The following is a 27,175-nucleotide window of genomic DNA, read 5'->3' on the forward strand; positions in this document are numbered from 1 at the left end:
GTACTGGTCATGTGGCTGTTTTGTAGCTGTGAGCTGGTGTGACTGTGGCCTTTCCCAGTGACATTTTGAATAACAGCGCGGAGTCCAGCTTCACATCTAAGGAATAAACAAAGTTTTGATTTTTTAACAGAACAATAATACGTTATTTGGGGCACCTATAACCTTTTCCCAGCGCGATAGTTTTCTTGAGCCCTGGACCACTTGCTAACACTCAAGTTCCCTCACTTTGGAGTTCCCCCCACTTTCCTTCCTCTCTCCCCAGAAGAGAACAGAACTGATTTTTTAGAGGTGATGTTTACAACAGTTCAACACACTTGAATAAGCACTTAGAGTAATGTCAATAGAGGAGGGGAGAAAAAAGGCATATTATTATCAAATTAAGTGATGGATGGGCAGTGATATTTTATTTATTAAAGCTCATCTGAGTACCATTGGAAACAGAGTATGTTGGTTCTGAAGTGCACAGATTAGAAAGGAATGTTGAGTTTGGAAACGTGGCAGCCTGCAGCACTGTGTATGGTTTAAATTAAACCTTTTTTTGGAAAGCAGAATAGCTCTAGGCCACATTTAAGGGAAAAGCTACAGCAGAGTGAGCTGGCTGTGGTTTTTCTTTTACTCTGTAACCGGCCCACTTTCCCTTGTTTTAACACAGAAAAAAGACTTTGGACTCCTTCAGACCAACCACATAGCTTCTCTGCTGACCACAAAAAGGAAGTTTGGCGTAGAAGCCATAGGATTAATACCCACTGTCTCTTAACCCAACAGAGTGTGAAAACTTTTATAAGAGATTTCTCTGGGCAGACTGACACTGTGGTTGGACTTTAAACATTTTAAATCAAGAACAACTCTGAATTGCATTATGCCACAGTGCTCTGTAAATTGTTATGTGTGATCCCACTGTTAAAAGTTATTTACATGAATCCCCAGGTTTCAGAGGGATAAACCACTAACAGCTTTGTGTATCTTGATAAAGAAATACAAGGAGAATTAAAGGTGTGCCCATGCCAAATTATCTCAGAGACAGTAGGTAGATCACAGTCTATCAGATTTTATTGTTCGTAAGCAAATGGAGACAGTAGGCTCTTGGCAGAAAAGCCTTTTCATCTTTGAAAATAATAAGATTAAGATTGTGGATTCTATTAATCACTTGATCAACTTTATTATCTCATCACATTATTTTTAAACTGGGGAAGAAACCTTCCTTTTAATAGATTTGCGTTTTTCTAAAATAATGATTTTTACAGTTCCGCAATGTTATTTAATATGCTGACCTACTCAGCTATTATACATGGTTGTTTGTGTGCCTTGAGCATTAATTTTAATGATTGGATTCTTACTACCCTGATTAACTAATTATGTGTTTGCACAAAGCAACTCTGAAATTACCAAAAACCAAACAAAACCAAAACCAAACCAAAACAAAACCCATATGTGTTTGTATTTATATTTACTTTTTTGAATGCCTAGGATTGATACTTTTTTTTTTTTTAGAAAAATCATTTGAATTTATATTTGGCTATGCTGAAGCAAGCAGCTTTTCACAGGTGCACTGTATCAGCATTCTGGTTTCTGTTCAACAGAGAATCTCAATCGAAAGAATTGATTTGAAAAGTTGAAGGAAAAACCTGCATACATGTTTCAAAACTGTGATCTTACGGTAACCACTGAGTTACTTCTTGGTTGACTGTATGTCGCGAGAGGGGTTTATTCGCTGTTATTAGAGAAAGTGGTCTGTATGACACTTCCTATATGTGAAGAAATGCAGTTGTCATCTTGCCTAGATCATTAAAACAGTATTTAAATACTTCCAGTTGTGAGGAGCCTTGCATTTATTGTGGTTATGTTCCCAGGTGTCTTAGGAGCAGCTGTTATGTGCTTTTCTGAACTTAATAGTTGAAGAATGTGGGAAAGAAATGGTGTACTTTCTGGGTAAAGTATTTTAGCCACCCTGGAGTAGATACATTGCATCTTGATCTTTTTTTCATCTTGGTAGAATTATACTGTAACTAATTGAATCCATTGATCACTGTCTCGTTTTTTTTCCATCTTCTCAGAGGATTCATTTCATAGGGGTCTGTACATCAGTCAAGAAAATGACTACAGAGGAATTACCAAGACTGGTAATCAAGGTAATTTAACCTGGTTTAATATTTTTTTAAGGGCAAAACACTGTAAGTGCCCTTTAACTGGTGAGAGTTAACTTCTTACCTGGTAAGAGTTAGCTGGTAAGAGTTAACTTCTTACTTAGGTTATGTTGGAAAACAAGTCAGACTGTGCTACTGAGCAGTACTTTCAGAGAGAGAGAAAGAGGGGCGAGAAAGCATCGATTTTGGAATTAGTTGACCTGGTTTCCAGGCCTGTGTACCAAGAATCATAACGCATTTGAATCAACTGAGGATTCTGTTGGGCTGCAGAGTGTCACTCAGTAGGTCTTTGATCCAGCCTTAGGTCCTGCCCTGCTAACAGGCTTCCTGCGATGTCCTTGTGGGGCCCCAGGCCACACCCGACATAGCGGCCATCCATCAAGGCACTTGCCGAACTTGGTGGCTTTGGATCCACTGTGTGACAACTCTGCATCTCAGTTTCCTAATCTCTAAAATAGGAACGTTAATCTTTGCTCTGCCTACCTCATTAGGCTGTTATGAGACCCCAGTGAGATAATGTAGATGAAATTTTAAAAGGCTGCTTACGTATAAGACACTGAGGATCTTTGTTTATAGATAAAGACATTCTTGGCATACCTTTCATCGGTGGGATCAGTGTGAGTCTCGTTCTGTGATGGGAAGTGTCCTGAACTTTGAGATAGCGGAGAGAGACTGGAATCCTCTCTTCCCTTGTCCACTCAGTGCCTTGGCCAGATCACTCCATCCTCCTGGTCCCTTGCTGTCTCCTCTTTAAAACTGTGGAAACTACTACCTTTTTTTTTTTTTTTTTTTTTTTTTAAATGAGAGAGAGAGGGAGGGAGAGGCAGAGACACAGGCAGAGGGAGAAGCAGGCTCCATGCAGGGAGCCCAACACGGATGCGATCCCAGGTCTCCAGGATCAGGCCCTGGGCTGAAGGTGGCGCTAAACCGCTGAGCCACCCAGGCTGTCCTGTTTCCTCTTTAAAATAAAGACGAACTAGGGGTGGTAGAAGGGGAGGAGGGCGGGGGGTGGGAGTGAATGGGTGACGGGCACTGGGTGTTATTCTGTATGTTAGTAAATTGAACACAAATAAAAAATAAATTAAAAAAAAAAAAAATAAAGACTTCACCTGAATTAGTGGGCCTCCACAAGTGGCTGCAAGTCCAGTGGCCTCAGCATCATTTGGAAACTTACAAGACGAGTGGATGTCTAGTCCTTTCCTAGACCTAGTACGTCAGAAATTCTGGGGGAGGGGCCCACCAGTCTGTTGTTTAACAAGTACTTTGATTGATTCTGATACATGCTGAATTTTGAGAACCACTCTGAATGAAGTGTCATCCAACTCCCAGTGAGATATTGAAGCATTCTCTTGATAGGTCCAGCCATGGGAGTGCCTTCTTGGGTGATCTAGAGAGTGTCCTGTCTCATTGGCAGAGACGAATTAGGAGTTGAGTATTCGTTAAAGGTGCCTGCTGAGCATGTGGAAAGAGGAATAAACATCTGGCGGTTTAACCTCACCTCCCTGGAAGTCAGAACAGATTATAACTACACTGGCCTACACCTTCCTAGCTTAGCCCAGCTTTGAGACTGCTTTCGTGGTCCATGACAGGATTAAGCCTGAGCAGAACATGCAGTCTTGCATTCTCCTCTTTACTCTTCAGTTCCCCTGATGGTTGTTGGCATGATGCAACATCAACTAACATTTTTCAGACTTTATAGGAACTTTTACAAAGATTATCACAATCTGTTTGCATAGGGTAGGTTGGCATGACATGAGAAGAACTGAGAAAATAAAATACATCTTTTTAGTGAAGTCATTGACAGCCAGACTTCATATACCTATGGCTTTGTTTTTCTGGTTTTGTATTATAAGAGAAAATGTCTGATAACTAGAAAAACACCGCCAGCCTTCAGTTGTCCAAAGTAGATTTTCTCTAGTTCAAGCACTAAAGCGCATGATCTTATGCTCAGAAGAGACAATCAGTGAAGCCTAACTTCTATCCAAGTCTGATTTTTCATTGCAGAGCAACGAATAAAGTCATAGTGGATAGGTGCTTGAGACTGGAAAGTGGAAACAAATGAGGTGTTAGCTGGCAGTTTGAAGAGTAAGAGGAGTCATGGAGATACTATCAAAGTCGAGTAGATATGAAGTCAAGATGGTTAGTATCTTGAGCTCCTCTCTCTCTGTAGATATACACATATTGTATGTGTACAATCTGAAAATAAATATTGATAGTACATATATGTGTATATGTATGCATATCTAGAAATACATAGTGCACGTATGTGTATGCATATATAAATATAAACAGGTATGCATGTATACACATTTGGTTACATATACACATTTTTTATATATGCATGCACACACATATCCTATTAGTATTCCTAAGTATAATATTTTTGGGAGTGTTAACAGTGATAGAATACTTTTGTGTAACTCATGTTCTTAATGATACCTTTAGGAAAAGATCGAATTATGTTTCTGTATATAAGGATATTAGTTACAAATTATAGATTTCTCTCCACAGGGAGTTAATGTAGAAAAAAAGAGCCCTGGGATCCCTGGGTGGCGCAGCGGTTCAGCGCCTGCCTTTGGCCCAGGGCGCGATCCTGGAGACCCAGGATCGAATCCCACGTTGGGCTCCCGGTGCATGGAGCCTGCTTCTCCCTCTGCCTGTGTCTCTGCCTCTCTCTCTCTCACTGTGTGCCTATCATAAATAAATAATAAAAAAAAAAAAAGAAAAAAAGAGCCCTTATAATGATAAGTATAATTTTGCAAATTTGTAAAATCATGGACAGCTATGGTTATGAAGGACCTTATAGATTGTTTTATCCAGTGGTTTCAGATTTTCTTTACTGTATTTCTTTTTTTTTTCTTTTTTTTTTTTTTTTTTGAGAGAGAGAGGGTGCGGAGGGGAGAGACAGAGGGAGAGGAAGAGAGAGAATCCTTAGTAGTCTCCATGCCCAGTGCAGAGCCCATGGCTGGACTCTGTTTCATGACCCTGAGATCATGACTTGAGCTGAAATCAATAGACACCTAACTGATTGAGCCACCCAGGTGCCCCTAGATATTCTTTAAATAGGGATCTTTAGAACCAAATTCGTGGGAAAGCTGAATACACACACACACACACACACACACACACACACACACACATTTATATACACATATATGTGGAAAAAGTGGAAAAGTGTGGGGGTCCTGGATCCCTGTTAGCTTGGCCCATCTGTCCTTTCTTCCTAAAGCAATTCTCAGTTGGATTTGATCACTAGGGCAAGGAATCATGTAGGAAACCCATTATAGGGAGATTATGATTCTGTAGGTCTGGAGTGGGGCCTAAGACTCTGTCTTAGGTTTTAATAAACCCCTGAAGTGTTAAACATACACTGATCCTAATTCGAGTGGCAAAGTCCTGGGGGAATCTGTGCAAATAGTTTGAAAACTTTTGATGGGTCAACCTCTTCATTTTCCAAGTGTGAAAAGAGAAGTCTGGACTTAATTTTCAGAAGCCACATGCCTCGTGAAGGTCTTCTGATTTCTGGTGAGATTCTGTTCTCTGCATGGCTGTGTCCTAACCCTTCCAGCTGGATGAGCTATCTCAGTAGTACGAGGGTTCCAGTGGCGCTACCAGTGCCCTGTGCCAACCTAGTTTATCACTGTAGATGATGCTGGGAATTTGTTCCCTTCCAGCCTGCTCTTTGCCCCATGGAAAAATAGTACTTTGAATCAGACCCCATTTAGGGTGGAACATTCTGATTAGCCAGCAAGGGCCGTTAGGCTGGTAGCTGTGGTGTCTGCTGCCACAGCAGAATGGATAAGCAGTTCTCAGCCCCCCCCCCCAGCATAATCTATAAAACTCTTTCAACCTCTTTTTTTTTTTTTTTGCATGATGTCTAGTGTTTGCAAATGGAAAATGGCTGAGGAAAAACAGAGTGAAAGTTTGTATAAAATATTTATACCTTAAAGATCTTTTATCTTGTGTCATTCAAGAGATAGAGAAGTGAAAAATGTATTGGGAGTACATTATCAAGAGTACATTATAAATTTAAATCTCAGATTGAATAATACCAGCTGCTAATGTGTGGAGCTTTGGAAATGAGTCACTTTTGAATCTTGAGAATTTACTGTACCAGGTCAGTTACACTTAAGAAGGAAGTGCCTCTTGAAAAAAAAATTCCTATGCCAGAATCAAGACTTATACTAGTGAGTATTAAAAAATCAAATATTTGACATAATGTTCATATTCAAATGTAGTTATGTAGGAGTGAGATGTAGGGTCTGAAACATCTTACTGAATATTTCTCAAAAAAGTCAGATATTTTTGGATTTCTTTGTGAAGCAATGTAACCTGTGGTTAAATAGTATGTGTCATAGAGTCAGACTGAGATTCACATTTTCCTTCCACCACTTGTTAACTGTGTGATTTTGGAAGTTACTTTCTCTAAGGCTCACTTTCTTTATTTTTTAAAATAAAGGTAATAGTATTTATCTAATATATTCTTTTCAGAGTAAGCGGCATAGCATTTGTAAAGCACTCAGCACACTGCCTAGACTCTCATAAAAATCTCAGTAAATAGTGGGTGTTATTACCATCATTATCACTATCATACTATCTTTAGCTCTAACCGATAATATACAGCCCTTTGGTGACATGGTATCTTTCTCCTCTCTGTATAAGTGTGCTATGAAAGCAAAACCAAAAACAGTGTGCCTACTGAAAAAGTTGGTAGTCAGGAAAAGAAAATATATAGTTTGACTATGACTGTCTATGCACCTGGATTCTAGGGAGCAAAAAAAAGAAATATTTTGTTGATTATGATAGTACTTTGTTTTTATAGTGCATAATATATATTTATGTATGCTGTGTGTAGGATCTCACATTCAGGTGGTTGAAGCAGATGGACAAGTAACTAAAGGAGTGAAATGGTCTCTGGACAGAGAGACTCCAAGTCCCATTGAAAGCCAGTAAGTTTCGGGCAGTGTTGAGTTTTTTATGAAAACCTGGGCACAGTGTCACAGTTCTTCTTCTTCTCCTTTTTTTCCCCCAAGAATCTGGAAATCCAGATTGAAGAATTTTAAATAGTGGCAACCAGGTGCTGAGAATGCTATTGGCTGCAAGAAACAAAAACCAGTAGTTGAAATAAAGACTAATTTTTCTTAACTAATGGCAAGTACAGAGGTCGTAGCTAGCAGTGGTTTATTTGGTCATTCCTACCAGTAAGAGTCGAGGCACTTTTCATTTTTCTGTCTTGCCATGCTTATTTGTAGACTTATATTTTGTAATTCTTTTTATTTTAAATTTTAAAAAAGATTTTATTTATTTATTCATGAGAGACGCAGACAGAGAGGGAGAGGCAGAGACACAGGCAGAGGGAGAAGCAGGCTCCATGCAGGGAGCCTGATGTGGGACTCGATCCCGGGTCTCCAGGATCATACCCCGGGCTGAAGGTGGCACCAAACCGCTGGGTCATCGGAGCTGCCCTAATTCTTGTCTTGTTACAGTTGCCATAGGTATGTTTAAAGCAGGATGGTGGGGGAGCTAGCTGGTCATACTAACCTAATTTCTTCCATTTATCAGAGAAGGAAAAACTTTTCCAGAAACAACAGAGGTGGCATCTCTTGATTATTCACTGGTTAAAACTGATCACTTGCTGTAAGGAAATTCAGATATATGGCCGTGCACCTTTCTAGTCCCTGTAGTGGGCAATGATGGGGAGGTTGTAAATGACTGTCGTGTTTGCCAGGGAACAGGGTCCATCACAGAAACAAACTCAAAAGGAAACCTAGATGCAGGGCCCGGAGACCCTGTGACCGCCAATACATATCAAAATCTCCAGATTTGACCATTATAAAGAAAAAGTATCATTTGGGGGAAGGCCAGTGCTTTAATTTTTAATAAATGCTCTTGCATTATATGAGACAGGTCATTGCTAATGATGAACAAACTGTTGGAACAGTAAATGAATTTATTTAATTCTTGGAGTTTATTTAGAGTTTTTGTAAAAAAAGTTAGAAAAGAACATGCCATTTAGTGTTATTTCTGTATTCCTGCATCACAATAAAATATCTAAGTTAACCCATACATATTTTCCTTTTTCAAAATTTATAAACTACACTTTTTTAAAAAAAAAGTATTTTTACTCTATAATAAATTTGTTTTATAAGTCATTCGCATCTGATTTTAATAACTTGTATTGGAAGAAAATCTTTTCTGTCTTTTTATTTATCTGTATATTTAACTCAAACACTGAGAGACTCTTCCAAAAATGTTTTATAAAAAGCAGCCATTTCATGCCGATTAAAAGCATGTTTTATATGTATGTGTGTAGTTGAGCTGCTACCAAACCAGGTATATATATTTTAGTTAATTAAACTCAAGAATTATAGAAGTTTGAAGAACTGTTAATCATAGGGAAGCATGAACTAAGGGAAAACTATCTGTTTGCTTCTAGCCAGTTGACTCATATGTAAAATTTTTGCTTTTACCTTTTTGCAGCTTATTGCTGATTAGATGGTCTCTAATATCCTTGACAAATTCAGGAAGGCACCGCATGTACACAAATTGAGACCAAATATTTTTGCCAATTTGATCCTGATCATTTCTACTCAGGGTTATACATTTGGGTTTTTATAATCTAGATGTTAATTGGGGAAAAAAGCAGAAAAAACCCCAAACCTAAATGAAATGAAAACAACAACAACTCTAGATAATCTGAAGGGTTGCTCCTTGATATAGGAAAGTATTGTAGAGCAAATTGGCCACCTACTGAGTACCCCAGAAGCATGGAGACCTTTACAACATTCATACAATTCCAATATATAATCACTTTGTCAGGCCCAGCGAGTTAGTGAAATCTCTCATAATGCTAGGATAATTAAATATTTCAGTAACTGTAAGCTAGAAGGAAAAAGGCAGAACTGGTTTTTATTAGGGTTACTATGCTGAGACCATCTTTGTGAATTATTTAAGGAGGTAAATAGATATGTGAACCAGTTGACTCCTCTAAATAATCTGTTTAACGTTGAAAACAAAATATCGTCCAGATTCTGCATCATAGTCTACTGTAGAGTGAAATGGTAATGAGGGATTCTTTTGAGAGTAAGGGAGAAGGACAGGGAAATCATTTGTATGGGTCAGTATCATGTGTTTCCATGCCAGAAGCATCCAACTTACTCATTCATCTTCATAGCAATTTTCTACACTGGCTAATGTGACCCCATTGCCCTGGTGAGGATATCAAAACTCTGAGCACTGGAGTGACTTGCCTGAGGTATGACTAAATTTTAGAGTTGACCTCTGAATCCCACTCTATCAGTGTTCCACATGCAGTCTCTTTCCCCTATATCGGAGGATTCACCCCACTTTGTACAAAGGAAACGCGAAACAGCAGATGGACTTAAATGTGGGTAAATAATGCACTTAACAAAGAAACAGTCCGAACTATTTGTAGGATATGCGCTCTCAGCTGCTAATTACAACTCACAAAAGAAGCCTGAAAGTCAGTGTACAGGCTGTTGCTGGACCTGACCATTGGCTATCCCCTGCAGTCAATTAATCAAAGACTATTTGTTCAGCACTTCTTTGTGTGAAGATGGAAAGAAAATGTACTTGAACTTACGTCTTTTTCCATATGACTTTTCAAATGTTGCTAGAGTGAGAAAAGTCCCCAGTAAAACCTCCTTAAGCAACACATCCATCTGTACGTGGAAAGGATGGATAAGTGTACTCTCATTTAGGATTACAAACTGATTTGGAGTGTATTTTGGGAATGACGACTAGAAGTTAAAATAAGTTTGCTTTGATCTAAATGAGGCATTTTCTTAGTAGAGTCATTATGATATTATTTCCTTGCTATTAAAATTTGCCATCTTGATGCTTGGTTATTCACTGAAAGGAATGAAATATTTATTAAGGTCATATCACTGTTGTGTACAAAGGGAGCCATGGAGTGATTTTTATGCCATGCTTTTTGGTAGCAATGTTTCTGCTGGGTTGCATCAACGTCTGTAGATTTTATTGATTATAATTAAGTTGGTCTGTATTGTCTCTAAGAATTTTACATGAGTTTTAAAATCAATCCTTTATGTATTCCTTTGAAATAATTTGAAAACGGATCTTAGTAGAAGGGACAAATCTGCAATTATTAATCCTGTTATTTCTGTAAGCCAGCAATGGTATTATTCCCATTAAAACAGTCGCAGGTTTTAGATGTTATGATCCTTTTAGTTTTCTTTTAATTTTATTTCCTCTACCTCCAATCTTTCAAAAGCATGTCATAGCTTATCTTTATCTCCAGTAGATTTCTGGGTGTGCCTGGAAAACCTCCTAGCTCAAATTGTGGAAGGTTATTTAAATTCCAATATTGGATGCTCTCCACATATACAGATTTTGATGTAAAGTTAATAAGATATGAAGATTTTATGCCAATTGATATCTCTCATTTATGTGATGGATCAGACAAAGGACTATGGAAGTGTTAATGGATGGGTCTGGGCTTTGATTAGAAGAACATTACCAGGGCCATTTACTAAAAGATTCCTGTGTTACCTTATGCATACTCGTTTAAGCCAAGTTTGACAAATATATTTATGTTAAATACTGAGGCATCAACAGTTTTTTTAAAAGAATTTATTATTTATTTATGAGAGACAGGGAGAGAGAGAGAGAGGCAGAGACATAGGCAGAGAGAGAAGCAGGCTCCATGCAGGGAGCCTCGATCTCAGGACTCCAGCTAGGATCACGACCTGGGGCTGAAGGCAGATGCTCAGCCACTGAGCCACCCAGGCATCCTGAGCCATCAACAGTCTTACAAGCTTGTAGAATGAACTCGTATTGATAAATGTAAGGTCTTAACTAATCATGCAAATGCCAACTGCATGACCTGCAACAACTAGTGCTTTTGTTGACATTCAAGAATTGAGTTATATTTACATTATTTTTCTGTAGCAATTAATTTCAGGTATATCTACTTCTGCTCAAGTGCTCTATCTCTGTGTGTGCATGTATATTATAAGTATATTTTGAGAGAGACAGAGACAGAGAGATGAAGAGATACTAGTTTTTTACACAAAAAATACCAAAGTAAATTGCACTTTTATTTTTATGTTGAGGAAAGATTATATAAAAATAAAAGAGCATTATTTAGAACATAAACTCAAACTAAATATACAGCTGGGTAAGCCTTGAAAAAAATTTTTTTTGAGATTCCTTTAAGGAATCTTAAGTTTTAGCTTCTTAAACTGGAGGTAGATGGAGATTTTTGGACACCAGCATTTTCTGTGGCTGTAATTCTTGAAGATATTCAAGGAAAACTTCTCCTGTTACATTTCTTTAAATGAACATTATATCTGTGTTATCCTAGGACTGTTTCAAGCCTTTGGGATGGAGGGTACATGTCTCTTTCCTAGGAGTTGGAAAATTAAGTCCTGGCTTTCAGAGTCTTGGTGTTTCCTATAAGTTCATAGCTTCACTCCCAAGTTTTTGAAACCTTCGTTATGAATGGCTGTTAAATATTTTTCTCTTCCCCAATTATCAGCATTTTCCCTTTTTTTGCAGCAAGACTTGCTTCCTCTGCTTATGGGAGGCCCCAAGCTTGTTTGGAAAACAAAGTCTGTCTTATCATAATTTCTTTGGAGACAAGATGTGGCTACATAAAACAACAAACCTGTGAATCTTTTGCTTCTGGTACCTGGCCTCTGTTCATGGGAAGCCTAAATGGATAAAATAGCAACTTAGTAAACTTAGCCTTGACTCTGTTTAAGGGGATCCTTTACTTAACAAAATTGAGTTGGTCCCTCCTGAAAGAAAAAAAAAAGTAATTTTACCACTAAAATTATCTTGAAAGCTTCTAGATAAATACTACAAGTTTTTTTTTTTTTTTTTTTTTTTTTTTTTTTCCTGCTGCTGTAAGCTTAAAAAGCAACATAGACAGTCTGAAGCCTGGTTTTTCCAACTGTGTAACAAGCACAGAATAGAGATTCTAAATATGTATTTCCCCCATTCCTGTCCCCTAATCTGTTCTGTGTTGCAGTCAACTTGATTATTTGCTGTTTGTTTCCAGGACACTTTTCACATGGTGGTCTTCCAGGCCCTTCCTACCTTCACTTACTTGTCTGTTTAAAGGAGTCCTCAGTCTGCATCATAAATGCCATTTCTTCCTGAAAAATCTACAGACTCCCCAGATTTCTCTTTTGGAAAGGGGTCCGTGCTTTCCAGTGCAGTGACCTTACCTACTTTGTGGTTTGCTCCACGGTGTGCTTTTTCTGCCTTGTGTTTTAGGTATTTGTGTATTCAGTAGGGTTCAGTGGTCAACAGATATTTATTCAATGTTATATTACTTACTGGAGAAAACCAGAAGGTTTAAAACAAAACAAAAAAAAGCATGGCCTGGGATGTCAATAACCTCTTGGTCTTTTCTCTTCCCAATTTGGCTCTGAATTTCCAGTGGATAGAAAGAAGCAGCCTCATGATTCTTTAGTACTCTCCACAAATCTTGGCTTCTTACACATAGTAGCTGCTCGATAAATGTTCCTCTAGTCAAATTAGTTGACTAAACTAGCTTTTCCTTATTGAATTTTATTTTATTTTTTAAAGATTTTATTTATTTATTCATGAGGTATATATACCTCACAGAAAGAGAGAGGTAGAGACACAGGCAGAGGGAGAAGCAGGCTCCATGCAGGGAGCCCAATGCGGGACCCGATCCCGGGACTCCAGGATCACACCAGGGGCCGAAGGCAGGCGCCAAACCCCTGAGCCACCCAGGGATCCCCATCCTGATTGAATTTTAGCAGCAAAGATTGGCTTTTCTCTTAGGGATTTGAATAAGAGTAATGTTATTTATGCCATCTCCAATTCTACCATGATCTGTTTGCAGTATATAAAGAAAAACTTTCCCACTGCCCCTGCCATGTAGTCTTAGATGTTCACTGTTTACCTTGGCTTGGTAACAGCTAGCATAGGCCAGGCAATCAGATTTTTACTGAGTACCAGTGGGCACTACGTTGGCCTCTTCATCTGGCCCCACGGAGCTACCCTGGGGTTCCTTATGCAGAGACAGCTGTCTGACTACAGCTTCTGCATATCATTGGCTGTAGCTTTCATCAAGTTCCCAGAGGCTTCCAGGACACAACAGAGGGTAAGTGAATGAGTAAGTTCACACCCGTCTCCCTGAAAGACTGAAAGTGTAGGTGGCATTTGGATAGGTTCATGGTCGCTCTGATCCATAGCAGTATATCAGAATTTCCTTTTCCTTGCATGGGGGGAAGAGGAACACCTATAAATGTGGAGAGATAATAAAACTAAAGATGTCCTCTGTGGAGCTGTAGGGATCTTGGGCAAATTATGGCTAAGACCTACATTACTTAGGCTAGCCCAAGAAACCCAGCTTGCTAGTAAATTGTCTGTGAAGATAGCTTATACCCTGACTGTAGCATTTGGCATTTTCCCTGTACTCCAGCCACTATAGGATTTCTGTGTGTTTAGGACTGAACTCTTGCCTGAGAATATGCGCCCTCCCACTCCCACCCCCCTAACTCCTTTCTGCCACTAAATGACAAAGATAATATCAGTAACACTGCAACTTTCCTGCAAAATGATATTCTTCACTGAGTGTAATGGGAAGTATTATTTCTTTACTTTGGAACTTCAGAAGATGGCCTGAGTTGAGCAAAAATTAATGTCACTGCCTTTATAACGGCTGGACACTTATCACCACACTGTGCCAGCATCAGTGATGGTGCACCCGCAAAGGTGTTTGGTCTTGATAAGCCTCTAAAGAAGCAGACTTTGTTTGTTTGTTTGTTTTAAATAGCTGCTGGACTCTGTTTCAGTTTCATTAAAAAAATGAGAGAATTATTTGCTAAATAGAGAAGGACAGAAAATTTACAGGAAATAATGCTTCAGCTACTAATGCAGTGTTTGCCTTTGCTCTGTGGTGTGTGTGTGTGTGTGTGTGTGTGTGTGCATGCATGCATGTGCGTGTTGCATGCACATGTGGCTGCTTGAGTTCATACTTAGTCTATGCTATTCAATGGATACCAGATTGACTGTGTAACCTTGGAAGATTTATTTACTCCCTCAATTTCTTTTATTCCCAATCTTTTATCAAATACTGTTTATTATGTTCTCTGAGATGTTAAATAAAAGAGACTGTGGAAAAATTCTAAAATGCTAAATTTATTCCAGGCTGAAAGTATTACAATAGGATGATGCTGTTTAACTCGTCTACTTGAAATAAGAAGCCAAGCAAATGGAAATGTGATATATTTAAGAGGACATTTCTTAGAGGAAAAAAAATGTTTGATGTTCTTTCTAGACTGACATTATTCATTGTATTTTTATTTTAAGCATAATTTGAAAATATTTTGAAAGTAACTATAGTGACATTTCTTCTCTGGTTGAGCCAAAGGATAATAAGAGATAAATGTTATCTGTAATGCAGGGTACATTGAATCATTAAAGCCCCATCTTTGTTAAGACATTGAATATTGAATTTGGGAGGAGGAGGAGGAGTTGCTTATTTAGGAAAGATTTTTTTTGTAGGTTGCTTAAAGAAATGCCCTGCTGATCTAATCTGGGAAGGCATAAGAGAATCCAGCCCTCTGTGGCCACCATGCCTACAGTCCTGTGTTTGTATGGGTATGGATGTAATGTGTGCTTTTGTCAGGGAAAGGGAACACGGGAGTAGGTTTATATACCCTTAATTCTAAGCCACTACACCCCTTAGGAACGGTGTGCTCTACTTGAGACAGCGTGATCCTCAAAAAAAGGGGGAATTTCCTCTGCACCCCTTAGGGTTTCTCCAGGGTTGATGCAAAGGGTAATTTCGAGGGATTTACCTTGGGAGCTTTGTCACTGAATACAGAAGGAGGAATTTCTATGATGATTCCAAACTTAGCATAAATGCTGGGGAAGGATCCATAGAGCTCCAAGGACTTCAACCTCCAGGGGAGAAAAGCAGTAATTTATGGATCTCTCTAGAAATTATGGTTAGGTTCTTTTCCCTCTGAACCTAGTCTTCCTTAGTCATGTGACCGGAATTCAATTATCAATGCCATAAATAATCTTGTGAATGGAAGCAGTGTGTTTGGCAGTGAATTTCTGCTTCCTAAAGAGAAAGGAACCTTTAGCAGTTATTAGAAATAATGCTGTACTAGCTGTGATTCTGAAGGCAAATGGTCACAGAGGCACAGTACCAGGTCCCTGAAGACAGTGGGTTTTAGATGAGTCAGATACGTGCTGGTGACGGATGGCATGAAGATTGGATGGGTGTGTGTGTGTGTGTGTGTGTGTGTGTGTGTGTTTGTAAATGCATATTTAAAGCAGGCTGTATTTAGAAGTTTATTTATAATTGGTTTTAGGATAAAGCCAGCCTGTTGATGCATAACAGAGTTGATCTTTTGGTTCCATTAGCATCCTTGAAATATTTAACAAGAAGCTGAGTTTAGCCTATGAGCTTCTTCAACCATTGTTGGAGATAAGGCAGTCCATGTTGGATAATTATTGTAAAACAAGCAGGCAACCCCTTTGTTTTTCCATCTTGCCCCATGCCCTGGGTTCTAGACTTGGGAAGGTCAGCTTTTTATAGTCCGAGGTCTGTATGCCTTTGAAAATAGCCATTCCCCTACCTATCCTCAGCTAGTAACAATTTATGTCCCGAAGATAGCAAAGAGTGCTGATTTAATTCATTTTACAACCAGTGTCTTTTCATGGGAGCGAGCGGGGTGGTAAAATTGTTTCAGGAACCAGAACATTTTTCTTGGTTATTTATAACATAACTTGACCATCTAGCTACACAGAGCTTCTTTCAATTGAGAAAGTCTATTGAATCCAAAAATAATAATCCTTTATATTTGTACAGTATTTGCAGTTTTATAAGGGACTCTTCATGTCCATTCTCTCGCTTGATTCTTCTGACAACTCTAGGAGGTAGAGAGCAGGTATTGTTACCTCCAAGTTACACATAAGGAACCTGAAACCAAAGTGCTTGTGAATCCTGCCCAGGGTTTCACAACCAGTAAATGCCTGGGACTTGAGCCCCCTAGATTTTATTCTGGCTGAAGGGCCAGTGCTCTTTCCACTGTTTGTTTTGATACCCTTGGAAGGTTCATTGCTCATCTAGGAAAGAAAAATTGGCAGCTCTTGCTGAAGAACATGGAAGGCCGCTGGGAGGGACAGATCCGAGAGTCATACTGGCTAATAAGTAAAATGAGAAAAACCAGGGAGGGTCAAGTGATTTGGCTTCTGTCCCTGAGTCACTCCCTGTGTGATCCTGGGCAAGTCACTTAACTTATCCATGCCTGAGAATTCTTTTACTTTCTCCAAGGATGTCAGTCTCTAACCTGCCACAGCCATCCTGCATACCTGTGGTGAAGATGACAGAGAAGTAATTTCTCTGAGGGCTCCTTGGGAGGATGCACATCAGAATATGAAAGGTGGTATCACTGTGCTACCTTTGAGGTGTGAGGTGGAGAAGCAATTGTTTTGTATTGATAGGGCCCTCAAATCTACCCTGAAGGGAAGAGTAAGGGATTGCTTTATCCGCCTTTAGTAAAGCAAATAAATCAATCCTTTACTCTTTGTGATTCTCTGTTTTCTCTCTCTCATCTCTCTGGATGGGACTGTGAAGATGTCCCTGAGTATTCCCCGTGAGAGGTGGGGGTGTGCCATTGAAGGAACATCAGAGTTATGGCCAAGGTAGCCCAGCCCTCCCACTTTGCAGCTCTGGGGCCTTGGACAGGTGACTTCACTTCCCTCAGCCTGTTTCTGCTCCTTCAGTCAGGGACAAGGGTGATACCCAAGGGGACTAAGTGAAGTAATGGATGCATGGTGACTGACACTCAATACACTCTCAATAAGTACTATTCTTGAGTTAGGGAAGAGTGAATATTGATGATGAGGGGTGGAGCTGATGGGAAAAGTAGGTGGAGAGAGGGATGGCTGGGGGGAATCTGGCCGTTTTCTCCATTTGCAACACTAATGGTTATATTATCTTTCAGCTTTCATTTTTGTCTCTCATCTTTTGTCCTCCCATCTCTGAGGTGTCTTAAAGGAAAAGGCAACGTAGGAGTGTAGTCATGGTGCGGATGGAGGAGTCCAGGGCCAAAGGCACTAACGGAGGCTCTGCCCTGGGTCTCTTCGCAGTCCACCTTGACCTTGGCGGCGGGCACCCTGAGCGGGCCAGGGGAGTTTGCGGAGCTGCCGGGGAGGCTTTCCCCAGGCAGCAGTACCCACCCCGCAAGTGATGCCGGAGCCTACACACGCTTCCTGCAGCAGGTGGTGCCTTTATTTTCCACGTGGTCTCAGAACGAACTGGACCTTCCCCGGGACTGGGTTGGGGAATGCCACAGTCCTTAGTGACTCCGGTGCCGGGGCAGAGATAGGGCACACCGTGGCTTTGAGAAGGATTTGCTGTCTCTAGTTTTGTTGGCCTGTGGGGTAGGGAGATGAGGAAAGGGAAGCAAGTGGATGAACGCCACCATACGTTCAAGGGGGCATGCTTCTGGTCTAACGGGATTCCATGGGACCAAGTGGGAGGGCAAGTTGGTTTGGTTCTGTCTGATAATCTTTGAGCGCCTCTGATGTACCAGGCACTGTGACAGGTGCCTCGGTGTAAGTAGGGAAGACCCAGATCTTGTCTTCGAGAAGATGGTGTTTGAGCCACATTTGATGGGGCTGAAGCTATGCCTTGAATTGGGAAAGTCAGGATTTTTGGACGAACTTCTGATAGGGCACTGATAAGAGATGATACATTCTTTTGAGGGGTGCCCTGGCAGCGAGGAACACCCTCTGTAGCTAGAAGGTGTTTTAAATATTGCTATTCTCGGAAACGTGGCTTCTTCCCCCGTGACAGTGTCAAGGGTTTTGAGAAAATACAGCTCAAGTCTTGGTGTTTATTGGGTAGCAGCTGACCAGTCCCCAAAACATCATTCATTCTTGACTTCTAAGCTAACTAAGTCTTTCTGTGCTTTGGTGTATTTCCGGATTGTGTAAATACACAATAACCTGTAACCACAGACTCTTGCTGAATTGCTGTCCCCCCTTCCATGCGCCATGCGCTGTTAGGCATGCTCCTGTCGTCAAGGAGCTCACTCTCCAACCAAGAGACAGACAAGGGAGCAATAAAGTTTGCTTTGTGATAGACTTAAATGCAGTTTTCAGGGCACTCTCTGAAAGAGGTTTCCCTGACTTAGTTAGAGAGGCTGAGTGGGAGCACCGAGGCGCAGAGGGGGAGGATGTAGGAAAGGTAGCACGTGTAAAGAAAAGCGGAGAGGCTGGAGATAACTGGCTATGTTCCCACACTTGTACCCGGTTCCGATGGAGCCAAGCGGGGTAGGTGAAAATCTGCTTGTGAAAGCCGATGGGGCCTTTGGTTATCTGCTGTGTCACCAAGAGCAGAACGTGACGTAGGGGTTGGTAAAGGGCCACCACATGGGCTGTACTTCCACTTGCCCAGATACTGATTTTCCCCCTTTTTAAATATTGCCATCGTTTTTATTGTAAATGTCATTGTTTTAAGTTGGGTCATAAACTTTGCAGGGCGAGGAGGGCAGGCATGAATTAGTGAATGGTAACGGCCTTGAAATCTCCTTATTAAGCTCCTACCAAGTTCCTTCTTTCATCTTGGTAGATATTTCATAGGATAGAAATGAAAGAGTGCATTTTTCTAACCTCCTAATTGCTGACTTCTGTTTAAAGTTTTTTTCGTATAAAATGTGTTGATATTAAAAATAACTTATTTCTTCTAGTAAACTGGTAATATTATCTCTAGTATAGAAAAGCTAGAAAAAGAGCACAGATGAATATTAAAGTTAACTCTAATTCTGGCCCCTTTTTATCATTTTTTCTCCCTTTGTTTCCCTGTATACATTTTTAAATAAAAGTGGGATCATACTATAGAACAAATTAATTTTTAAAATCCATTTGTTCAAGAGATGTTTGTATTAATGTTTCCGCAGCAAAACAAGCCTTCTAAATCCTTTATAGGGAACTCTGACAATTACTGGGAATACCAAAATGAGAAAAGTAGAATTATCTGTATTTCTCTCCTTCTTGCATTTAGTTTTCTATATTTATGAGAATATTCAAAAGAAGCTTATCAGGAGTTACTTCAAAAATAAGTTCAAATGTATGTCACAGGGTTAATTAAGCTATTTCAATTACCTGTATCTTCTCTATATATGTTAAAAACTATTTAGTGACTTCATGATGACAGTCATAATAATAACCCTGACTTAAAGAATATCCGTATGACACCATTTACCTACTGCTATTAGGTACATTATTTCATTGAATTCTGAACAATTTGTGATTGTTATTACTATTCCAAAGATAAGAGAATTTTGAAGTGTTGAGAAATTAATCCTATACCATAATACTCAGGTATGTTCTGAATCATTAAAGAAGGTTATATTATATTTCAGTATTGTGTTTATAGTAAAAATGTTTTCTATCCCCTATGAATATGTTTTGGAAGACCATGCTTTATATACAAGTCCCCCTTGATTTAAGCTAGTCAGGCTTCCCCTTCCATAATCCTCCTCCTCTTCAAATATAAGGTATCTTGAACAAAGAGGAGCTTTAATAAACCATCTCTATCATTGGTTCTGTAAGACCTTGACATTTGCAAACTTTATTTTTTTTTGTCTTTTGTCCCACACAGTAGCCACTCTTGCAAATCAACCTTGGGAAGTTAGCATTCTTAATGAAGATCTATAGGAGACTTTCTCCTTAGACAGTAAATCAGCTCTTTCAAGGCACCATTCATCTCTTCCTTCGAGCGCATGAATTGGTATGTGGCACCTTACAAGAGCTCATTTATCTTATGTGGGTCCCTAGTTATTCCCTCTGCCCACTTCCCCTAGATCGCCGGAGATCAAGGCTGAAGTGCATTAGAGTATGGCTTTGTGCTTTGAAAGTTGCCAAGGTCAGCCGAGGTGCCTGTGGCATTGACTTACAGAGAGTGGTGCTGAGTATCACCCATAACTTTTAGGGTGATATCACCCCGCACCAGCAAAGGAGTTAGTTTGCTAAAGCATTTGAATTACTCCTGGTTAATTTAAGGTGATTTAGGGCAGCCTGAGTGGCTCAGCGGTTGAGCGCCACCTTCAGCCCCGGGGCGTGATCCTGGAGACCCGGGATCGAGTCCCACGTCGGGCTCCCTGCATGGAGCCTGCTTCTCCCTCTGCCTGTGTATCTGCCTCTCTCTCTCTCTGTCTCTCATGAATAAATAAATAAATAAAATCCTTAAAAAAAATAAAGGTGATTTAGAGGATAGGCAAAACGGGAAAAATTTTGTTACCTGGTACCTTGCCATTAGAGAATGTTTTCCTCATTAACATTTGTCCACATCCCCTTGGCTTTGTAGTTAGTTCCATAACAATGATAACGATGAACTTTTATAAATCTCTGTTGTATGCTAAGTGTTTTTACAACTTCCCTATTTTCTTAAAATCCTACCATGATGTAGGAATCATCCTCATAGCTCACACGAGGAGCGGATGGTCACTGAGGGTCAAAACTTGCTGAAGAATACACAAACAGAAGGGCAGAATCAGGAGTCAGAACCCAGTGCCCCCACCATGTTTGCCTCTGTGACCATCTTTTTTGGCAAGACTGCAGCTTTATTAGACTTGCCCACCGTTTGAAGGATGCTGCAAACTGTACATAACATTCTGGTAACTAGCAGTGGACCCCAAAGCCAAGCTCACTCCGCTAATAGTGCTAAATATTAATTTTATAGTTTGGGTTTCCTTGCTAGCAGACCCTGAGACAAAGGTTTGGGTGCAGTTTATTTAGGAGGTGATCCCAGGGTTTATAGGGAGGAGATAAGTCCAATAAAAGACGCCTTAATGTAGCAGATTATGGCTGTGAGCGATGGGGCCTCAGTCCTTCTGCCTACCCCTACCCCCCCTACCCCTCCTTAGAAACTATAAGACGTACACTTGTTTCACTGAAGGCGGACTCTCCTACTTCATAGGTTCAGGGTTGCTCTTAGGTACATTAACTTCCCTGTACTTTCAGCCTGCCTCGCTCTACCCCGTGGACAGAGAAAGCCCCAGGGCAGAGAGACTCAGGTGTTTGTGTTTTAGACTGGGAAGCGTGTCCACCCCAGCTGTGAGTGACCCCCAGGATGGGAGCCAGCACGTGGGAAGGGCACCAGTAGTTTCTGCTACATTTGGTTTTGAAGCCAACACTAGGGCGGATCAAGATGCATCCAGACTGGTGACCCTGACTTGGGGGTTGGCAGCCTTATATAATAAGCAAAGCAAGGAAGCAAGGAGGGCAGTGAAGCTAAGCTCAGACTCAGAGGAGGAACAGAGGAGTTGGAAGAGTCACACAGTCTTGGACTTTGATCCCAGTTCTGCCACTTACTAGCTGTGTGTCAGGGTGAGTCACTTAATTTCTCTGAGCCTCAGTTTTCTCATCTCTAAAGTGGACTTAGCTGCCTTACAGGGTTCATCAAAGCCTTTGTAAACTATTTCACCTTTGCATGGTTCCCACTGGAGCCCCTGATTGAGGCATCTGACGGAGCACTAGATGCTAGCAGAATTTTGAGGGCCGCTGTTTGCTTTAGGTGAAGCTCTTTGAAGGGTACCATCTCAATACCTTAGAGTCTGTCCTCTGATATTCTGACACGTTAGAAGTCCTGGGTGAGTTCAAACCCCTTCCTCTCAGTATAGTTTCTGATCAGCCGAGAATTGGTAACCCCGTTTCTCTACCATGGTGAGATTGGGTTTCCAATAACCCCCTGTGGAGTGCAGTTTTTTTTTTTTTTCTTGTCTCGTGAAAGTTGATTTGGATTTGCAACCCCACAGATAAAAGCGCTGGTTCTTCTAAAGTTCCACCAGCCTTTGGAAGATGTCAGTAGGCTTTCATCTCTCATTCTCCATTTGGTTTCTGACCAAAGGCTGACTCATCCACAGGTGGCTGATGTCAAGTGAATCAGGACTCTCTCCACATATGAACTGGGCCCTACCGTAGCCAAGAACGGCATGGAGAGCCAGGAGCACATTTTGGTATTCACCCTTCAGTAGCCCCTGGCTCCTCAGGAGCCACACTCCAAGGAGGCCCTGAGTATACACACTCATATCCAGTGCCGTGCCCGGGACCGTGTTCCTTCACCCCACTCACCCAGTCAGACCCTGGCTTGAACTCCATCACTCAAAAGGGAACATTAAAAAACCCACACCTCTGACTCATGCTTTGATTTTGCGGCCTAAAGAGGCAAAGACGCCGTAAGGAGCTTTTAGGGGCCATCACCATGGAGCCTCTTTACTGCCTAGCAAGAGCCTTAAATGATAATGGGAAACCTCACTATTGATTGGCTGACTCTTAATTCTTCCTCTTTGGGTTTTGAAGTAGTAGTGATGGTCCAGAATATTTATATTACTCATTGGATATATTAAATTAAACATACAAAAGTCCTGAAGCCATTTAAGATGAGTTTGCAGCACTGGTGAATAGGACTTTATTACCAAAAGAGAGAATAGTAGCTTTTAGTTGTGGCTTAGCTGGTAAGTATGTTGATGATAAGAAACGGCTCAGCAGAGGTCTTAGAGCTCTCAAAAGGGACTCAGAATGTGCTTTCTTTTAAGAAAGTTCTTCAGGCCCATCTTCTATAAACACCCAGGTCTGTGGTGTGATGGACAAAGACGTAGCTTCTGTCCTGGTGGAAGATAGGCCCTGTTGACATCGTGGCAAAGGCCGTTGTTGGGCCACTAAGGACCAGTGCTTGGGTTCTGGAGACGCAAGTCTCATAAGGAAACGTATGCTCTTTGGAAGAAGCCACTTGAAGTATAACCTCACTGTAGTATGGGATTTAGATTCTTTATTTCTCTCTCTCTCTCTCTCTCTCTCTCTCTCTGTCTCATCTTAAACCCATTGGAAATTAGAATGGATGGGAGGATTGGTCCATTCTGCTAAATGACTGGGCAGGCATGTAAGGGCTACAATTTTTGTTTTAAGAGATTTTGACCTCTAGAAAAAAAATACAGGGCCCGAGGCAGTGAAATGGTTAATATGACTGCCTCCCTTACAGGTTTCCCCAGATATGCTTACTCGCTGTACAATGGATAATTGTTAGCTCTTGTTGTGCAGATGCTGTTGCAGATGGAGTCCTGTACCTGCATGCATAGCAAATGAATTAGACTGGCAATCCCCTTTATAAAGCATAAATATGTAATTTGTTCAGCTGTTGTAATTAAATATGTATGTGTGAAACAGCCACCATTCAGGTCATTAATGATGCGCCATGCCAAATTAGAGCTTACAGACAGTAATGTACATTGTTGTGCAATGAGGGAATTGCAAATAACATAACTAAGCCTTTCCTAGTAAAGTGATGCATTCAGCAGCTTTAAAAGGAATATTTACATTTGCAACATTTTTATTTAGAAGATACATTTTTGTTCAATGTGAGAGTCTGTAGGATAGAATTACTTTTAGCGCCAGTTTAGTTTTATTAATGTTTTAACATTTTATTGTACAAATGCCACAGACTTTATTAAACATGCTGTTTGGTGATAAGTCTTTTAAGTATCTACTTCTATATAAAACAGCAGTTGCCCCTGGTTTTCTACATGGTTATAATAGAACTGATGTATCATAGCACCTTGGAACGTCTTGATTATTCATTAAAAAAAAAAAACAAAAAAAAAAACCTCATAGTATTTCAACTCTATTCCCCACTGATAGATAAAGAAATTCCTTTGACAGTAAACAGAATTTTTATTTCCATAGAAATTGAGCTGAGAAAAATGTAGTTATCAAAATATAAACAAATAAAAGTGGTGAATTTGCCTCTTGTGCTTTAATTCCCAATGAATTGCTTGTGAATCCAAGGAATTTCCTAAGAAAAGTGTCATCCATGGGTCAGAATGGTTGTTTTTTAAATTTTAAGACTCAAAGTTTGTGAAGTTAATACACTTGGGGAAATTATCGTCCGGTCCTTTTTCTCCTTGGCTCCCTGATAGAGTCTTTAAAATACTTGTAGCTGAAATTTAAATATATTAAAACCACTTTTATTTTAAAATTTTTCTGCATTTATATTTTAGCTGCCTACAGACACTCTATTTTTAACGTGCGCGTTGTTTTGACGGTTGGTACTGAGAGTGTAAGAGCTAACCATCTTGACCTTTCTGTCCACCAGGGCAGCAGGAGGAAGCGTCTCAGAGTTAATTCTGTCTTGTTCACAGCTGGGAACAGAACATTCCTCTGTGATTCGTTTGCCCATGATTCGTTGGGATCTCTTGGAAGCCAAACTTGATACTATAAGTCCTGGGCTTCTGAGGTCAAACACAGATCAACCCTAGTGACACATTTGGTTAAGAATTAGATTACACAAGACCAATGTAGTCAAAGTTTTACAGACAAAGGAAAATGGAATTATTTGGTATATTATTTTAGTCTTACAACAAATTCAGATGCAGAAATTTCCTTAAGCAAGATCAATCAAGATTAAGGACCTTGAATTTCAAAGTTAGAACTCCACAAATTGTGTACGGATGTAAAATCCTCTTTATTTTCAACAAACAGCAAATGTTTCAATTAAGCGAATGTGTATTTTATTTGAAACAGATGAAATCATAACAACTTGGCTTGCTTTACCTAAATTATTGTTCCGTTACATCGAAAATTTCACTTAAAAGGAGTTCTTACCTTCACAGCCCTTGATTTTCCTGTCCTGTTTTCTGTATAACTCTTCAGCCCATCCGAACAGAAACATTTCGTTTGCAACAGTAAGGAAAAGTTTGGTTCACTCATTGTTTATGAAGATAGAAACGTTACACGGGTGACAATGATTCAGAAATTTTGTGACTTATCTTGATTGTACTCAGACTGCCCTGAATACTGAAAACCATGAAAAGACTTTGCCCTGCTGGCTACATGGTTAGCATAAACTATGAATTCATAACTTCCCTGAAAGGATTTTCTTCCAAGATCCTTTTCTCATTCTGTTCCTTTATCCCTATTAAAGATCTTAATCTTTTGATGGGCAGCTTCTCTTATTTCTACTGATTTCAGAAGTAGGGGACCAGTAAAATAGGCACAGCGGTCTCTAGGTTTTGGTTTCTGGAGAAATTTGAAGGATGCGTGGTGGATTTGTGTAAAAGTATCCTGTGGCCAACTGTCTCTCGGAGGCCTCCCAATGTATATTTTCTTGCGGGAATTTCGAGGATGCTCGAATTCGTCAAATGATGATGATTGAGGGTTTAATGAGAGCATTAACGCAGGGAAGGGACCAGAACTGGAGGTGTCAGGCCTGGGGCCACCAAGCAATGCCAGGTGGTGTGAAAAAGGTCACGGGCCCTCCCGAGGTAGTTTCAAGGAGCAAAAAAACAAAACAAAAAAAACCAAACAAACAAAACAAAACAACAACAACAAAAAACCCTGGTTCTGCAGTAGTGGTAGCAGATTCCTGGGTGGTTTGGCTCCTTCAGACCACCTCGCTGTGGAGGAACCCATGCAAAACCATCGGCATGCCTCTTGGTCTTGTATTAACTGTGGCCAAGGCTGTGCATTAAAGAACATGACCCTTCCTGAAAGGGTGGGAACACCCCAGTGGCCAGTGGCCAGTGGCCAGGTGCTTTATGATAACACCACACGCAGGCCCGGCCAATCAGATGGGAGCTTTTCTCTGGCAGTGGCTCCTTTGGCCACCACTGCAGTAAACACTTTCCCTTGGATGTTGGTTTTCTGTTGTGTCTGGCAGCCACACTGGGCTGCTTGAACTTTAGCCAGAGGCAAATATTTATACACCAGAGTGTGCAGTGTTCAACTGGTCAGGCCTGGGAGGGAGAGGGAGAGACCTCTGTGCCTTTTCACCAGAGAGGATGTGTCCTCCCCCACCCCCTTCCTCCCCTCTTCCCCTTCCCACTGTGTGACATGGTGAAGTGGGACCATCCTGGAGGTCATCTGAGCTCGGGCTGCGTGGGCTGCCCTGCCTGCCAACCATATGGAGGCAGCAAACGTAGGCCCTGCTTGCACACACACACACACACACACACACGCACACACAAAAAGAAAAAAAAAAAAGAAAAAGGGAGGGCTTCCTAACATTTCAGGCCTGCGCCTTTAATTCCTCTTGGAAAGTTTACAGTTAATATTTTCCCTGGAACATTGTCAAGCTTTTGACAGAGCCTGAGTGTATGCCCGAACTGTGAAACTGAGCCGGAGAAAGCAAGTTGTGAGAAATCTGTTTCTACTCAAATCCGTAAGGTTTATTGAAAAACAAAAACAAAAACAAAACCAAGAAGAAGAAGAAAAAAAAAAAAACCACCACATTTGAGGAGGAGGAGGAGGAGGAGGGGGGGGAGGGGGGGAACGGAGAGCGGGTCTCTCAGCTGGTGCGGACTCAGGCCGCCATTTTAAGAAGCCGGCGAAGGGCGACGTTCCGCTCCTTACATGGCGGCTGTATTTACCCGGCCGCAGCCAATCACGCCGGCCGTGCCAAGCCACGTGACGTGCCACGAGGGCACGCACAGCCATTTCCTCGTTTCTAAAAAGACGTGCTACCTCCACGCGAGCGCTTTACCTTGGGTGGCGTGCCAAATGCGCCTGCAGAATGTGTCTAGCAGACTGGCGTTTGTCCATAAAGTTATTTTAGTAGGTAAAAAAGTCTCTGAGCACTTGAGCTTTGTGCATTCTTTATGTAAAATGGATTTCCCTGCTTGGCCAGAGGCCAAGGGTACAGCACACTCGCTGGGTGAGAAGAGAGCTCCTCTGCTGAGAAACTGGTGGACCGACACACTCTTAATTTTTTGGCTTCTGACCAAACAAGCTAGATGGATGCCAAAATTCAACAAAATAACACATTATTGTGTGATAGGAGCCGGGCTCGAAGAGAGCAGGAACTCTCGGAGCAACTTCATACTGCCCCCCCCAACCACCCCCAACCCCCCGCCCTTTTTTTTTTTAATTTTTTAAAATTAAAAAAAATTTTTTTTAATTTTTTAAGATTTTTATTTTTAATTTTTTAATTTTTTTTTTTTTAAGCCTTGTCACATTGGGGAGGACACGAGAGGAAAATGGCAAAATGCAACCTA

At 40.7% G+C, this 27,175-nt stretch overlaps 1 protein-coding gene and 1 long non-coding RNA gene across 16 annotated transcripts in view; one reads left to right on the forward strand and one right to left on the reverse strand.

Annotated features, from left to right (window-relative positions):
• NFIA (nuclear factor I A) overlaps positions 1–27,175 on the forward strand; it is a 373,976-nt gene that overhangs the window by 74,048 nt on the left and 272,753 nt on the right. The window lies entirely within an intron of this gene.
• LOC140630411 (uncharacterized) lies at positions 1,521–26,399 on the reverse strand. Its single transcript, XR_012028183.1, has 3 exons — positions 24,789–26,399; positions 3,254–24,438; positions 1,521–3,120 (listed from the first exon to the last, which is right to left on the reverse strand). It is a non-coding gene; the product is annotated as an uncharacterized lncRNA (long non-coding RNA).

The sequence above is a fragment of the Canis lupus genome, chromosome 3 (genome assembly GCF_048164855.1).
Source record: "Canis lupus baileyi chromosome 3, mCanLup2.hap1, whole genome shotgun sequence".
Taxonomy (NCBI): Eukaryota; Metazoa; Chordata; class Mammalia; order Carnivora; family Canidae; genus Canis; species Canis lupus.